Source organism: Pinus tabuliformis, chromosome 1_1 (genome assembly GCF_031772625.1).
Source record: "Pinus tabuliformis cultivar Carrire ecotype Pingquan chromosome 1_1, CPIR1, whole genome shotgun sequence".
NCBI classification, from domain to species: Eukaryota; Viridiplantae; Streptophyta; class Pinopsida; order Pinales; family Pinaceae; genus Pinus; species Pinus tabuliformis.
Window position 1 is genome coordinate 75,167,776 of NC_142297.1, and position 19,038 is coordinate 75,186,813.

Below are 19,038 nucleotides of genomic sequence, written 5' to 3' on the forward strand. Positions count from 1 at the left end.
TTATTCCAGTGGAATCTGATAATATCGACAAATATCTTGTCTTATAGTCATTGGGAATTCATCGTAAAAGGGGTCGCTAGCTTAAGAGCACCATTACTAATCTCCAGAAAAAATAATGAGCGTGGGTAAATCACTCAAATCCTCTGAGACAAAAAAAAAAATCCAATCTCTTAGCTACTCTTTCCTACCTTGCTCTCCTATTCCTCTAGGTGGCTTGGAGTCTCACTGAATCTATATTAATTAGGTTTGATGAACTTAGTTTACGCAAAAAATACTCAGATAATGAAATTGGTTCATCCCTTGGCTTCCATGTCTCCACACTCCCAATAGACAAAATCATATCTCCTCCCACTATCAAATTTTTACTCTTACTGAAAGAACTATCAAAAGATTTTTCCTAACATCTAATATTGTATATAGAGGGACCATAAATATTGATTAAAGTAAACCATTCATCAAGCTCTAGTGAAAATAATTTTACATAAATACCTCCTTCTAGACCTTAAGAGTTCCTAACCTTTATAGACCCATCATTGCATCCCAAGGCCAGACCCCTAGACCTCCCCAAGGCATCTATTCCCTACAAAATTCCATCACTTTAGAAGGGTCTCCACGATTTTAGAGATCACATCTCCTTCCCCTAGGATTCCCTACAGAAGTAGGATGTGAGGTTTATTTAGTTCCAAAAGACAAACTAGATTATTCTTCTTTAAGCGGCATGCAATCCCCCTACAATTTAAGGACAAAATATTCATTTGGGAACTTCCTCTAAGGATTTGAGCCTCTAAGCACCTCTTTCTTGGAGTTTTGTCTACCTGCGACTAGATCCTCCCTATCTTAATCATTCACTCTAGATATAAAAGAGATTATGCCCCTCCCCTTATCATTTTTTGTATTAATGAGACCTTCCCAAACCCCCCCCAATAAGCCTTCTGCAAGGAAAATTACATTTTTGGACCGAATATTATATCAACCTTCTCCCCTTTGTTAGGACTCTAAAGAGCTCCTAAAGGAGGAAATCATAAGAGAAGGAAAGGTACCGATAAACTAAGAAATTTCATATACAACCAGTAGTAGACTTGGCCTAGGTTTCTCACATCTTTGGGACTTTGAGTTGTCAACACAAATATCAAATTTCATAGGCATAGGAACTGGAAGCTCAGGCATTACATATATAGCATCAAATAAAGCTGGAACAAAAGTAAAAAGTGGAGTGTTACCTAGTCCAGTATAAGAAGATATGTATGCATATTAAATCGATATGCATTGAATCATTAAAGGGATCATTCTCGCTATTGCTACTAACCACAGGGTCGCGGCTCCATCCCCACCTCCTCCTTCTGATACCATTGTTTTCCAATTCCCCACTTCTGAAACTTCCACTGAATATGCAACGTCCACTGGTGCTTTTCCTTTTGGATCTCGAGGGGACCTCTTTAGCTACGGAAGGTGTTCTTCTTCACCTTCCATCTCCTGGAACAAAGATATCGAGTCAACCACAACCTCCCCTCTTGAGTCTGATTCTTCTTCTGTTATGAAACCAGCTCAAGAAAAGATAGAAAAGATAGATCAACAACTTATAATTCAGCCTTTTCGAGGGGGCAACCTCCTTTACATTACATAAATGAACAATTCTTTGATGAAACAAATGAAAAGACCTCCTTTCTATATATAGGAGTCTAAGGGGTCATAACATAATCAGAGCCGACATAACAATAATAATGTAAGGGCACAATAATAACAATAGTGGGCTTCTATGGGGCACAATAGTAACAATATGGGCACTACATGGGTACATCAATATAATAAGTGGGTTATACTAATGACAATAAGGGGTTACACTAGTAGTATAGGGGCCTAACATGCCCCTCTCCTTCAAAAAGCGTTGTCCTCAACGCTTGAGTAGTTCTTGATGCTTTATAAAATTCTTGTCCTCCCATGTGGAATATTCAGCGGGTAAGTTCTTCCACTTGATCAGATACTCTGAAATTGATCGATTTCGTAGCTGTCGGGTTCTTGTTTCTGTGACTACTCCAGGTTCCAATATGATTTTTCCTTCCTCTTCAATTTCTGGCAATATTGTTTGAATTGGGATCTTTTGCAACTTTTGAATAAGTGGCCATACTTCTTCGTCCTTCTTCCATTCATCCCTTGCTTCATTTATCCAATCTGGTTGGATAATAGAAATAGCACAAAACAATGCTTCCACATCCTCATCCTTGAAGAGTCTTCCCATTCGGTAAGGTCGCCATTTTTTAAGTGCATGTAGTATTGCCAACATTTCCTGTTGTTTCATTTGATTTTGCACTGAAGTGACGCTATCCTTTAAAAGTTGGAGAACTTGTTGTTGATGCTCGATGTGATCTTTCACTGCCTGAACCTTTTTCTTCTTGATATGTCCTTCTATATTTAGAGTTTGAGGAGTGGTAATTTCTTCCAATCCTTTACAAGATATGGTCGGATTCATTTCTTGACACTCGTTGTGATCTTTCACTTCTTGAACATTTTTCTTCTTGATATGTCCTTCTGTCTTGCTAGTTTGAGGAGTGGTAATTCTGACCAGTGAAGTACAAGATATGGTTGGATTCATTTCTTCTTTCTTGATGTGATCTTTCACTTCTTGCACATTTTTCTTCTTGATATTTCCTTCTATCTTGAGAATTTGAGGAGTGGTCATTCTTGCCAATAGTTTACAAGATATGTTCTGATTCATTTCTTCTTTCTCTGGGGTCGGGTCCTGGCATATATCATCTTCTTTTGATGTTTCTTGATCCTTTTCTTCCTCCTCTTCATACTCTATGTAAAATAATTTCTTCTCAGCACACTTATGACCTTTAGTGCATTTGCTATCACAATTGTAACAAAGCCCTTTTTCTCTTTTTTCTTCCAATTGTTGTGGTGTAACCCTTGTAGGTTGTGGAAGGCTACGAGGAACAACACGTCCATATTTATAGTTGTGAGGGGTAGACTTCCTTGTTGCCATAATTTTACTTTCAAATATGTCACAAAGCCCTTTTACTCTTTCCAATTGTTGTGGTGTTGCTCTAAAGAAGGTGTTGCTCTTTGTATCCTCATAATGTGCTATCATTTCCTCCGTGAGAATTGACCACGTAACAAGTTTTTTACGAGAACAAAGCCCTTTATACCATAAAAATTGATCTGGTTCTAAATATGAAGATGCAATACATACCTTTTGTAACAATGGTACACCATGTAGATCAAAATATTGCTCCATCTGAAGTATCCAATTTACCGGATCCTTGCCATCAAACTTCCTCATCTTGCTTTTTCTTGATTTTAGGACCTCGAACTTGAAACGACTGTAACTCTGTACTTGCGGATATTTAAGTTTTGAAATTGCTACCTATAGTAGCCCTCTGTGTCCTCTTTCCAATGCCACCAATCTGATCCAAATTGGATTCTCCAAAAAAGAGTTATGCACAATCTCCCAAGATGACCTGATTATAGACCTTTCCAGAAGAGCGAACTTGTATGAAGTACCACGTGTCAATTTTTCGACCTTTGGCTTTGAAAACGATATAAAAGAAACTACAGTCCGTCCTCTTTCTGTACCTTCTTACGAAATTTCAATCCAATGCTCAGAGAGAAAGTTATGACGATTTTCCCCAGGTCACCTGTTTTGAATGTAATTCAGGAGTCTGCAAAAAGACCAACTTCCTCAGATCATATCTCTGAAACTATCATGCGCAACACTATGAAATTTGGACCCAAGGTTCAGCGTGATTGCTTCTCAAATGGGTTTGTTTTGCGACTTCTGAAACGTCACAGAAAAAAAGTTATAGCGAAAATGCCACAATGACCTGTTTGGAGCAGCGAAACCCTAGAATCCAAAGCTCTGATACCAAATGTTATGAAACCAGCTCAAGAAAAGATAGAAAATATAGATCAACGCCTTATAATTCAGCCTCTTCGAGGGGGAAACCTCCTTTACATTACATAAATGAACAATTCTTTGATGATACAAATGAAAAGACCTCCTTTCTATATATAGGAGTCTAAGGGGTCATAACATAATCAGAGCCGACATAACAATAATAATGTAAGGGCACAATAATAACAATAGTGGGCTTCTATGGGGCACAATAGTAACAATATGGGCACTACATGGGTACATCAATATAATAAGTGGGTTATACTAATAACAATAAGGGGTTACACTAGTAGTATAGGGGCCTAACATCTTCTCCATCCTACAAAGATCTATTGGGGATCATTATCAAAGGGAATCTACTAACCAAATGAATGTATTCATGGCATCTCCGACAATGAAACAAAATCCCTTCATAGTCTAGTTTATGGACTATTTTCTCCTCTCCTTCCCCCAAAGTGTAGTGTGGATATAAAACATGTGGTATATCGACATTGAGAAGAATGCAAGCCATCGATTTCTCACCTAAAATAATATATGATTGATCATATGCCATAACATTCCCCAATTCTATGAAAATATCCCTGAAAATTACCTCATGCAAATATTCCAACGATCACCCAGGGAGGTGGACCTAGATTAACATCTAGTTTGATTTTCCTTTCTATGCATTGAAACTTATATGCCACAATTTTAACTTAATTTGAAAATTAAATATATTTCAATGAACCTTCTATACTTTGGTTGCATCCTCCTTATTTTTAAAGGAGAGTATAATCCAACTATTACCTTGCCAGCAAATCGCAACCTCCCTCTTACATTCTGGCTTTATGTCCTTTGCTACCCACTTCTTGACTCTTTTCATCTCAATATTCTTCCCTTGAATTTTCTCTACCAATATTTACTCTTCCAATTATTTGACACATGCCATTTTAATTTCTTTACCTAACCATAGGTTGACATGAAACCCCTCTACTTGTTGTTTACATATGCTTTTATTTTGATCCTATGATAATTCCTCCCTTCCAAATGTATGGATAGATCCTGAGGGACTTGACGAGATTCCTATTGTTCACCCTTCTGCATGCACTCCACAACCTTAATATCCCAAGTCCTCGATCTACCCTAAAATTCCTACTGTCGCTCTAGATTCAAAACCACCTAGAAACCCAACACTTCTTTGGCTACAGACAGAAATTCCAATAGACCCTACACAAAATTCAAAAAATGGCCTGAATAGGACTCTCGAAGAGATGCCTAGAGGATTGCACGAGACCCCACTTAGACATGGCTCCCCTGAGACAAAATAATGTGAATCCCCATCATTACTGACTAAGTATCCATGATGAAATCCAGAGGAGATTCCAAATCCACCAAAAAGATCAATACTAGTTAATGGAGGATTGTAAGAAAAGAACTCCAAACTCCCAGAAGTATGGAATGTATCCACTATATTAAAATTATCGAATGAAGTCTCTTGAACCAGGTGATACAAAGAGATGATAAAATGTCCTTCCTCCATTGAAGCGATATCTCTATTTACTATTCCAAAAAAGTTATCAGAAATTTAAAATACGAGTAAAAAATGAAACTTGTGGGAACTCACCTTGAAAAAAGGTTTTGGCTTCAAAGATCTCCAAAGGTGATGAGCTAAATACTCCGATAGTTTTTAGCTTCTTATGGTTTCCTTGTGGTCCTTAAAAACTTTATGAGGTCAAAAACCTTATCAATGTGGCCCAACAGAAGACACCAACATCTTCCTTAGGCTCATAGTCCACAATAATATCCCCATATCCCCATATCCATTCATGTTATGTAATACTCCTAGAAAACTATGAAACAACCATTTGCTACCCAAAAATTAAAGATAAACCACCACATTAGCAAGTTAAACTACTGGCATTCAGTAGATCCCAAGGTAAACGAAATAAAGTAAAGAAACAAACACTCATTTAGCAGGAAAGTAGGTAAAAAACAAGTCAAAGTTGCCTTAACAAAAAACCAAACGCTCCTTTCAGCCACAATGTGAAATATATCGAACTCAAAAATAGTTTAAAATCAGTGCTCCCCATCCCCAGCTACCTTCTTGTGGCCCAAGCATGGATGAAGCCATATTCAAACCTTAATCCCTAGCCATGGTTAGGGTTCCTTCAAAACTTGTTCTCCATTATAAAACCACATGATAGCTAGTTGAAATATAAATATTTTTTATGATATCAATATTTACTATTATTTTATTTTAATTTTTTACTAAGCATAAGGGATTGATATATATGAAACATTTATTTATCATTTTAAATGTTTTGGTAGTAAAGTAGAGAGTTTAATTTCTTGGATTCTAAGATGTATTCTTAACTTGGTTTGGAAAAAATTAAACTATTTAGTCTAGGGAAGTGAAATTTCTTATACTAACAATAAAATTAACAAGCTCTATGTCATGAAATCTCTTCACCGTGAAGATCACCACTATGATCACTAGATCCAAAGTGTTTAGGGCTACTTCAGTTCTAGATATGATTTGACTTCTTTATGCATTTTAACAAGTTGATTTTGTTGAATATTGAGTTGGCATGTGTATCCTGAATTCTCAATTTTGTGTTTTCTATATTTTTTAGGTCACATTATTACAAATTGAAAATGAATTTATTATAGCCTTTTAACTAAAAAAAAGTTAAAGGTTGTAAAATTTAAAGCTATATAAAGAAAATTATGTTTGTTTAATGAATAGTAAATTCTTTTGTAATTTTATGTTAGTCCTATTGATTAATTCTTTATATTATATCCTATTGAAAAAAAATTACAAGTATGTACTCCAATATATGAAAGTACACATTTTTATAAAGATAAATATATTTTGGGTGATTTTGTTTATATGAAATTCTTCAAGGATGAGGGGGTTTCATGTCACTCCATAAGTTATATATATATATATATATATCTGTGTGTGTGTGTGTGTGTGAGACTCCTAAATTAGAGGGCCTAATTTGTCACATACTCAGTTCCCTATGCAATGTTATCTATAATATAATCTTAGGCATCATGGTTCGTTGGCTCAAACCCTTAATGAAACATATCATTAGCCCTGAGGAGATAGGGTTCGTTAAAGGCAAACAAATGATGGGTGATATCACTACAACTCACAAAATGGTGCACTCGCTGAAATCATCTAAATCCCAAGGTATGATCATCAAATTAGACATGTCTAAAGCATATGATGGTATGATATGGAATTATCTCCTTTCTATTCTTGAAGCTTTTGGTTTTTCTCTCTCTTGGATTTCTTGGGTGAAATCTATAATAGAAACCCCCTTCTACTCTATTATTGCTAATGGTTTCCCCTCTCGCCCTTTCAGGGTATTAAGGGGCCTGAGGAAAAGGGACCCCCTCTCCTTTCATATACATTATTTCATTAGAAGGCTTGGGGAGATTAATCAAATTAGCCTTCGAGAAATGTCTCATTCAAGGTCTAAGAATTTCCCTGGAGGCCCCTCTTGTATCACACCACCAATTTGTGGATGATAATATGCTTTTTGGTAAGCCTACTTTACGAGAATCTCATAAACTACGTTCTATCCTGTAATTTTTTCAGCAAGCTTCAGGAATGGTTGCTAATGGGGAACATATGAAATTTGTTTCTTTAATACTCACCCAGGGTTTCAAAATCACCTGGAAAGGTCCCTTGGTTATCAAATTGGATCATTTCCTAGAACTTATTTGGGGATCCCCTTGGTCCCAAGTTATCTAAGGTCATCTTGCTGGAAATATATTCTAGAATGCAAGGATTAGAAACTCTCAAGTTGGAATTTTAGTATTCTGAACTCGACAAGTAGACCTACTCTTTTGAAATTAGTTCTCCAAGCCCACCCTGTTTACCACCTCTTGGATCTCATTTCCCCAAATATTGTCTACAAATATCTAGTTGCTACGTTTCAAAATTTCCTTTGGTCGGGTGCTCAAATCAATAGAAAATGGTCCCTAGTTTCTTGGAACAAGCTCTGCAAGCCTAAAACTCACAAGGGTTTAAGGTTGAAAAATCCGAACATTTTATCAAGGGATTTAGGTGTAAATATTTGGTGGAAATGGCTTCAAGGAGGACAAGAAATGTGAAAAACACTATGGTTACAAAAGTGCGGTCAGAACTGCATCCATCATCCTCTATCAGACCCTCAGACCCTGCCCATTGGCTCCTCTATTTGGTCCTTGGGAAAAGAAAGTAGTCATTTAATGTATAAGCATAGATTCTGGGAGATATAGAATGGTCATAAAGAAATATTTTTAGAGGAAGCATGGATGAAACATCCCAAGTTGGCTCAGTATGAAAATCTTAGGGACATCTAGACCTTTTCCTCTCAATTAGGGGTGGTGTCTGTTAAATATTTCTAGGTATCTTCCAAATCTCCTTCAAAATGGAGAGAATGGAAGATATAATATCACTAGCCAAATCGAGATCCACCCTTGCCATGGGATGAGCTAACTAACATTCTCCAAGAGCACCACATATTATGAAGTGAAGGTCTAGATAGACTCTAGTGGGAACATCTCTCTAGTGGAATGTTTTCAGTAAACGAAGTGTATTCCATTCTTTCAACCAATGAGGATCCTAATCAAGATCCTCTCTGGAAGAGAATGTGGTATTCAGGTTTTTGGCCCAAAGTAGCCTTCTTTATCTTGCTAATTAGTCACAGTAAAATCCTTACTTGGGATAGAATCCGAAGAAAAGGTTTTGAAGGACCATCTCAGTGCCCTCTTTATATAAATGAGGGAGAGACAACAGATCATCTCCTAAACATTTTCACAGTGGAAAAAGAGATATGGACACAAGTAGAAAATATTTTTGGAGCTCAAGATCGATCAGTAAATAGTCTGAAAGAATCTCTGGAGCTATGGTGTTGGAACATCTTCAAGAATCCAATAGTCAATAAAGCATGGCACCTATCTCAAGGTTTTACTTTATGGAACCTTTGGAAAGCTAGGAATAAAGTGGTATTCCACTCGGAGCCCAATAGGATTAATCAAATATGGTAAGCTACCAAACGCAATATCAAAGAGGCCATCCTTGGTGAACGTTGGGAGGATGAATATTGGGAAGCTGATGGAAGGGAGTCCTATATTCTTCGAGCCCTAGATATTTGTCTTGTTACTTCTCCCCTAGATCTCTCTTGAGTGTGATCGGTGAGAAGATCATCGCTAGAAATTTTTCTTTGACCTCCTTAAGGATTCTTCAAATTGAAATTTGATGGTGCCTCTAAAGGTAACCCTAGTCCTATAGGATAGGGCAGCTTGATCTGGGATGCTAAGGGAAGGGAAACTAAAATATTTGCAGCACCATGTGTGTTAGGTAGATAAATCCCTCTTGCTGACAAGAGGGATCTCCCTAGATCCTAAAATGAAAATAGAAAGAAACAAACAATTGAATAGATCTTTCCTAAAGCTTATTTTGTTCGAATTGTGAATATAAGAGACAATGAATACCTATTTTCGAAATGATTGATGAAGATCCTCACTCTATTTTGATGTAGCTCCTCAATGCTTGAAGAGACCTTCAACCACAAACATAAGAAAAATCAAAGGCATATGCAACATAACAATTCAACCAAGCTTAATCTATTGATCAAGGAGATTAGAAATTGAAATTTTCTCAATGAATATCCAAATAACTATAAACCATTCATCATTTTAGTAAGACAATACAATGTAAAAAATTATTCATTTGTATAAAGAAGAGCCTTATAACCTTTCCCTTGATGTCATGAGGTTCCTCCAAAATGCCTCCAACCCTCTCCTTATATGATAAGCTTTCCAATCTCAAACTAGCAGCATAAGTCTATCTTCTTTGACCTCCTCAATCCCTCTTCCCTTTAGTCAGTTTATGGGCCAAGAGGAAGAAAGTTTAGATCCAAAAGAGGAGGATGAGATCCCCTAATTGGGGGATTAGGGTTCCTTGAGGAAATAGAATTAGGTCCATTATCTGAGGGGTTTGGCTCAAATAGATATGACCTGGGAGCTTTCAGTTGGGATATATTCGCCCAACAATGCTTCTAGATATTATTTTTTATTTTTACTTTTCTTTGATTTACCTACACCGTCTATAGTGGCAGACAGAGCATAGTTCTATGCTGTTCTCAGGGATAAGTACAACGAATGCACAAAAACTTCTAGGAAAAGTGTGCATGTCATACTGAACAATGTATACAATCCATTTTCCCCAAAATTCTCATCTTTTTTATTGTTTTACCTCTAAGGGAGTTTAGTGGTACATGTTCATGGATGACGATAAATCCATTTTATTGATCAAGTGTCATGGTGACAAAATGATGTGTAATAGATTGCCCCCTAAAGTGCTAAGTCTGTATAATAAGTTTTTAAAAGATTGAAGCGATTTATCGTGCCAAAGATTGGATCAAAGACAATGGTCGGAAACCTGCAAGAAACATTCAAGGATTACAATGAAAATGTATATGTATAATCATCACTTAGGTAGGCATTCCCATACTCGGAGTAAAGCTAACTCAATGAATAAGTACGAGAAAAATCAAGAATCATATCAATAGTAGACACAGTATGGACAAAACCATATGTTATGAATTTGTCTACATAATCATGAATATAAAACTCCTCGCAACCTAGATTGATGAAAATAGATCCAGGGTCTTGATATCCCTTTCCCAATCCATAGTACAAATATAGCCATGAGAGTTAATGTCTCGAATTCGAACATGGTAGAAACCACTTGATTACTAGTCAATGATGTGAATCGTTAACAAGCGTGAGAGAAACCACCAATAATGACAATGACCCTCATGGTACTCTAGTACAACTTGTGAGGTGTGAATAAGTGATCTGAAGTCAAACACTCATAGAATCATTCGATCGAAGGCCAATGATGAGAACATGTTGTCGAAGGTGATAAACTTGCCATTAAGGCATGTAAGCTTCAAGGTACTAAAGTTTTCTAGATCAACTTCCTAGATAATGAGTTGAAGTCGATAAGAAGTGACACATTGCAAGAAAGGCTATGACATGAATTGCAATGTCAAATTTTGGAAAATAGTTTGAAATGATTGACTCAGGGATGGACAACGTGATTGAAGGCTAAAATTTACAAAGGAACATGAACTGAGGTTGAACTTCTCTTGAATACATAGCAACATAAAAACTGTCTTGGTATCATTTGACTCAACGATAATACTCAAAACCAATTGAAGGCTTTCAATGAAGTTCAATTAACTGTAAGAAAAATGGATTTCCCAACCCAAGCATAATTATGATGGACTATCGTGTTCAAGAGAAACATACTGCCTTTATGATGAATGTAAAATGAACACCTTTTCCCAAATTCCCCCACCATTACTGGCAAGTACCTCTTTATTTTTTACAAGTTTGAGGAGGATAACATATGCTTGTCTTGTAAGCACATCCTTCAGATGAGTCCATCGAAGTATTTTTAATGAACCCTAAGAAGTAGTGGTTTAGTCTCGTATGCTTAACGAGTCCTATACTATTTAATTTGTATGAGTCCAGTAAAGAAGTAACTCGATGTCGTTTTCTTTTAAGAGTTTAAAAAAAACACAAAAAGGAAACTCATTCAATTCTTTTACTGTAAAATTTTAATGTGCCTGGAGAAAGAAAAGCTTGATGTTTTTCAGTTTTAGGGATTCAGAAGAAAAACATAAGTAAACTATGTCATGTTCTTTTTCATAAATTTAGTCTCTCAGGTCCGAAAAAGGATAAAATAATACAAGAGAGAACTCTACTGACCCTAATCAGTCAATGTATACCTTTTTCATAAATAGTTCAATTCAGTTTGTAAAAGGGTTAAACTTATACTAAGTGGATGATTGTTCATTTACTTTTACAAGTTTGAATAATCAAGTGCTTGACAATATTTTCATGTTTTAAGAGTATGAAAAGGGCTTAAAATAGGACTCCTTAGTTTCTCTTTTCATAATTTTTAAGGAGAATGGAAAGTGATAAAAGTCTTCTCGTGGCCAAAATGATTCATTTTCACACTGTAAATTGTTCTACAAATAAAACTCAAATAAATTATCATAACTATTGAAAATTGGGGTAAAAACACTGAAAATTTTGACTTTTAAAAGGTCTTAGGCATAAGAATAATATTTTAATCACCCTAAAACTTATAAAAGTTGAAAAAGTAATTATATTTTCACCATTTGGTTTTTACCCATTTGGAGAGCAGAAAGAGGGATTTTTACCACCAAAATTCCTAAGTTGGTTCTGAGCAAACCACTGGAAGAAATCACGAGCCATTTATTGGGAGTCCATGGTTTTCAACTGGTGCGAGTCAGTGGCTGTCAACATGAAAGGAAAATTGACTAGAGTAAAGAATGGAAAACTGAAGAACTTTAGTTATGGTGCCATTTTGATTTGTTTTTCTCTAGAGAGGATTCCATTCCTCAAGCCACAACAAATTCTAGTGGATGAGACAGGACTCGAGGACCCACAGATGCTTAGGTGGGTCTCCCTCATGGCTCGTCATGGAAACAATGGTCCAGTGGTACGATATGTCCCTTAGTTCTTTGTATGGTTAAGGCAGCATAACATCTCTATCAAAGACTTTCCATATACAGGGATGGATTATAGAGGCAACAAAAATATCCCTCTTCTAGCAGGGACACAATGGGTGACCTAGGTAAGAATTTCTCATTTTAATGTTCTTCTCTAAATTTTTAATTTTCATGTGTTTTTTTACTTTCAAGGCTAATTATTTGAAATGTATATGCAGATGTAGGCCCAATTTGACCAGCAAGACTAATGCATTTTGACAGGCACGATGACCACCCTATAGCAGTTGTAGCACCCAACCCAGAGGTGGTAGAGTCACTGGCAGAGATAGAGAACAACCTAGAGAGGTGGATTATTGACATCCAAGAAACTAGGATGGACAATTTTCCTATCCGATACTAGAGGCACGTGACTAGGATTCGAGGACCACTCAGGCGACTGTTACACTAAGTTTCTCACGCCATAGTCTGTTATCATGATCATCATCATGCTTAGTTGTTTAGTCTTTTAGGGATACATTTTGATTTTTTGTATCGAAATATTCATATAATAAAGGCCATGGGGTCTTATGTCCTTGGATGACATATTTTTGCAAAATACGCTGTCTATAAACTCTATCTAATGAAAAACTACTATTTTTTATTTCAACTTACTTTGTTCAATATGTGGATGAATATTTCTTTTACTTACAAACGTTGCAAATGTCTATTTAACACATGTTTGGCTAATGCATTGGTGAATGTGTTTAAATTTCTTGGAATATGTTGATATTCAATATAATCAATCTGCCTTTCCAAAAGACAAACTCGTAAAAACATTCTTAACATTGACAAACTTCTTACTGTGTAGACACTATTTAAATGTAATACTATGAGTTGCAAATATAACCTAATTATCAAACGTCGAATGCCAAATGAAATGTCGTCAGATAATAGTTCAATAACTACACTATATTCTGCTATGATATTCGTTGTTTGACCGAGGTCCCACAAATGGAAACTAACGCATGCTGGGTGAATAAATAACCCAAGTTGCAGAAGACAAATTTTGAGTACTACAGCTAGGGCCATCAGAAAATCCAATGTAAGTCTGAGGAGACATCGACATTTGAAAACCAAGTGTAAAACAAGATAAGGAGGAAAAGTAGTAGTGGATTGTAAACAATCATAAAACTACCACACACAAAAATAAAATGTAAATATTGTACAAATCTTCATGAAATATTTATACATAATATCTTTAGGTAAAGGTTGTCTTTGGGCTTTCACAAAGAGACACCATCATAATCAACTAGCTCATAGGCTCCTTTATCTAATACGTGTTTTACAATGTAAGGGCCATGCCACATGGGGTCAAATTTATCTGCACCTAGTTTATCATGAGCTTGAACATAGACCAAGACTAGGTCACCATCTGCATCAGAACAAGGGTTCACGCTTTAATCAAATTGAGCCTTAACTTATTTTTTATGAGCTTCGCTGGCTAGAGCGGCCTCACGTCAAGTTTCATCTAGATGTGATAAGTACAAAATGTTCTCTTCCATTGCAGAGGTAGTTGTTAATAATTCGATGGCAAGTTTCAAAGATGGAATTTCACATTCAATCGACAAAACTGCCTCCAAACCATAGACAAGTTGGAAAGGAGTAAAACCCATGGATCTTTTTGCAATAGTATAGTATGTCCACAAGGCTGGGAAAATCATGGTATGCTAGTTTCCTTTATGAATACCAACTATCCATTTGATTTTGTTTGTCAAAACTTTATTGACAACTTCAACCTGGCCATTTTCTTGCGGATAATAAGGTGTAGATTTATCATGGCGTAGGCCAATATGTGTATATAGTTCAGTCATCATAAAATTGTGAAAATGGATACCATGGTCCGTAGCTATGGCCTATGGTACACCGAACTGAGAAATTACATGATTGAAAATGAAAATTGCTACAATTTCACAATCCTCCTTGTATGTAGGGATCGCCTTGAATGATTTCATAAAATAATAAACTGCAAGAATAATATACCCAAGCCCCTCGGTCGAGTCAGGGTTTGTATGCCCCATTTTGCAAAAGGACCAACATCTATCAAATAATGAAGAGGAGTTGAGGGCGCTCGCATATTCTGATCATAAACCTGGAAATTATGTGACTTAAACATGGATCGCCAAAAATAATCAGTGCACAATATCTTTTGGGCAGTGGCAAACCCAGACATATGACTGCCACACACTCCAGAATGGAAATCATTCAATGCTTTTTCAACATCTTGAAGAGTTAAACATCGTTAGAGAATACAATCAGCACCGCGATGATATAGAGTGTCTATAAAAATATTTTATTGCTAGGATTGGTAGCGAATGTGATGAACATGAGTTCAAGATAAGTTAGACCTAATAGTTTGGGTTTGAATATATATAATGATATCTCCACACCAGTTATCAGACATAATTATTAGAATGAGAGATTCATCGACAAGAGAATCTTCTACCTCTGTTTCGGTTTAAGTATAGGGAAAGTCACATAAGAACTCAATGAAAACTAATGATTTCTTTGATTTATCTCTTTCAATTTCTAAATCAAATTCATGTAATATACTATCCATTTTGAGTATTTTCCCCCTAGTAATTGTTTGGTAAGAATATACATCATAGGGTTGCAATCTGAAATGAAAGTTATTTTTCGCAAAACTATATAGTGACAAAAATGTTGAACAAGTTGAATAGCTACCAAGGCTAGTTTATCCACATATGCATACTTGATCTCAGTTTTAGTGAGATTTCAAATTAGATAGTAAATCACATGTTCATTATTAGATTTATCTTCTTGTACTAATACCACTCCTATGATGGCATCTAACGTAGCTAGGTATAGAAAGTAATCCCAATGATAATCAGGTGGATGCAATAATGGTGCATGGGTCAATGCGTATTTGAATGCATCAAAAGATTTTTCAGCAAGCTCATCCTAAATGAAAGGAATTCCCTTTTTCAAAAGTCAGGTAAAATCCTGGACCGGTTCGGCATAGTTATGGATGAATCTATGCAAAATTTTTGCTTTCCCCTACAAACTTTGGAGTTGACAAAGTGTAGAAGGAGAAGGTAAATTTAGAATTGCCTCTGCCTTCAAAGGATCAACACAAATGTCTTATTTTGAAACTATAAAACTGAGAATTCGACCAGATTGTACACAAAAAATGCATTTGTGCGGATTCAAATGAATAGTGTAGTGCTTACATCTGATGAAAATTTCTTTCAAATGTGATGGATGATCTTTCCATCTCATTGAACGAGCTAGTAGGTCATCCAGGTAGCGTTGAACAATATTTTTGATATCATGAAACACATAAGACATTTCTCTTTGAAACGTTGCGCCAACATTCTTCAAACTAAATGGGAGTTTGTGATAAGCAAAAGGTCCCCATGGATAGATGAATGCATTTTTATGCTGATCAGTAGGGAGTATGTCTATTTGATTGTAACCAAAAAATTCATCCATAAAAGAGAATATCTCATTTCTCTTACAAACATCAATGATTTGATCGATATATGGGGTTGGGTAATTGTCCTTTAGAATTTTTTTTTTTAATATCCCTATAATAGATGCATACTCTAATGGTTCCTTGTTTTTTATTGACTAGTACAATGTTTGATACCCAATTAGTTAATGGAACAGGGTAAATGAAACATGCTTTTAACAGTTTTTCAACCTCAACTTTTATAGCAACAACTTTTGGTGGATGAATCAGACACAATATTTTCCTAAGCAGTTTGGAATCCGAATAAGTCTTGATTTCATGAACTACAATGCTAGTACTGATTTCTGGCATCTCTTCATAAGACAAGGAAAAAAATTCCCAAAATTCCGAAAACAGGGCTTTATATGTTGAAATTTCGTCCAATAACAAGAATCACCTACATGAATATTTTCAGTAACCCCTGGTTTCACTGGGATGTTAATGGGAACTATTGCTAATATATTTCCTAAATTATTTTCAAATTCGAAATAAAGGATAGAAATAAGATAATCAGGATCATTGACAATATATGGTGAAAACATAGATGAAAAATCATTCTCGATTTTTTCAAGGCAAGGTAAGAAAGATCAACGATGATGGTAATCATCCCATGGAATTTCATCCAATGTCATTACCTCCATAATCCCTTCATTCATTATGGATTTTCTATCAAAAGGATCAAGCATTGATATTGATTCTAAACGAGACATATGAGAATAATCATCAATGATCGTATTCACTCGATCATTTTTAGATGTTGTTCAGTTGGAAAAGGATTGAACTGCAAGATAAGCCAATTCAAAAGGGCTAAGAGGAAGGTCAATACCACATAAGGTTAGTTCTGACTCTACAGGCACTTTCCAAGGATCAGAAGGCTCGGAAGTGCTTGATGTAATCATATTGATATGGGAAACATTATCAAGAAAAATTGGTGAAATGAATGCAAAATTTCCCATAAGGGATGAGTATTTAAGAAGACCAACACCAACATCTTCATACGGAGTAGTCGATTTTCCAACAAAAGGAACACTACCAGCAAGGTTAGGGTATGAAGTATAATAGGACAGCTGGTCTACTTTTACAATATTTCCTTTATGAGGAAGCATAACCATTTGAAAAAATGAGGAGACCACTACAGACATGGCATAAGTCCAACTTTGTCCAAGTAAGCAGTTATAATCAAGTTGAGCATCGACGACTTCAACTTCAATTGCAACTATTTTACCTTCTAATTTTATGGGAAGATCATTCAAAATTCCATAAGGTCAAAAACCTCTTCCGTCAAATTATTTCAAAGTCATGCGAGACTGATTGATCATTGGAGAACCTAAATATTTCCAACAAGCAATGGACATAATGCATGTAGACACTACTTCGTCAATTACTATTTGAAAAAATCATCTATATTTGACAAAAATTGGTAATTGAAATGTGAGTTAATGTGGGAGTCGTGGTACATTATTTTTGAGATACAAAATGATTAGATTCAAGTCCTGAGGATCTACTGCTCCTATAGTTGATAATATTAATTTCCTTTGTGTTGGGAAAGTCTGAAGCACTTCAAGAGCTGACATTGCCGAAGGTGACATGGCCAAATCTTTAACAATGTTGTAATTCTAAGAAGCTCTAGCATGAGGGCGAATTACCATATTAGGATTAGGTTTCTCAATACGTAAAGGTTCAAAATAAGGAGAAGCAAATGTGGATTTTTGATTAGGTAAACTAGATTCATCTCCATCTACAATAGAACTTTTTGATCCATAGTCTTTGGATCTCATAGCTACCATAACTGGTGAAGACATCATCATGATGTCTGCCGATGTGGAAGAGGAATATGGTATATGGGAGACCATCTTACTATCTGAAGGAGGAAATGGGTCCTTCAAAACAGCGGGAGTAGGTGAACCCTTAACAAATTTGGAAACTTCGGCATGATCAGGGAACTCCTTAGTGTAATGATCTTCATCACATATTAAACAAGGATAACGAGGTTTCTTATTTTCGTCATATGGTTATTTATTGTTTGATTTCTCCTTAGGTGCAGTTATTTCTTTAATTTTACCTTTTCCTCTCTTTTTACCTCCATATTGCATGTTCTTTCCAGTAGACAAATCTACGACATTAATTTCCGAAGTAATTTTAGGAGAAGTATCTTCTTCAGGTGAATCAGGTAAAGCCAAAATTTGAGTATTCTTAGAAATTTTCTTTTTAGGCTTAGATTGTTGGCTCACATGAGCAATCACACCATCCATAATGTGTGATCCTGTCAAGGCTAGATTGGTTTGACCTGGACGAGGCAAATCTGGAATTTTTTCATACAAAGTGCCAGATTGAGTATAAATGAGATCTAAGTACCGGGAACGAGAAATAACTTGTTATTCACTTACAACAACACCCTTGGTAACATCTTCATTAATTACTGGTAAAAGTGATTTTATGAACCATTAGGCCAAAATATGGTTTGGAATATAAACTTTAACTAAACAACATCTTCGCCTCCATTCATGAATATGATCTGAAATATGGGTTGACGTTGAATGTTTTAAAGAAGTTAAAAGTTAGGTGCCATTATCATAATCAGTGGGTAATTAAAAATGTGTCAAAAAGGAAGTGGTTATGGCATTGAAAAAACCTCATGGTAACTGAACATACCACTTGGCCACCAAACCAGTTAAGGTCCGTTGGAAAAGACGTAATCTAATGGAATCATCGATTAGCGAGTTCAACGCTCCCCAAAGATGATAAGTCATGACATGGTTTGATGGGTCTTCTCCCAATACCTTTAAATTTTAGAATGTCAGTAGGTAACTTTGTAGGGATTGGTAGCCAAAATAGTAGATAAAAAATGGGATCATTTGTCAACCGACATAGGTCCAATAAATCTAAAGTTGCAATAAATGGTAATTGATGGTTAGGATCCTATTTTTGGTATTGATATCCTTTAGTGACAAGCCTTGTTCCTAGAGGAGGATACCCAGGATATCCTGGAATAGCTTGAGAAGTTGGAATTTCCATACCTCCTGATATCCAGGATGAGCCATACCGAATTACGGTTGAATAGGTACTTGAAAAGTATAACCATGGTACGGTTGATTCTGGAAAGGAGGAACCTA

General features: G+C 35.9%; 1 pseudogene; it reads right to left on the reverse strand.

The window, feature by feature from the left end:
- LOC149211655 (F-box/kelch-repeat protein At5g15710-like) overlaps window positions 1-18,177 on the reverse strand; it is a 33,609-nt pseudogene extending 15,432 nt beyond the window's left edge.
- Between the last annotated feature and the right edge of the window lie 861 nt (window positions 18,178-19,038).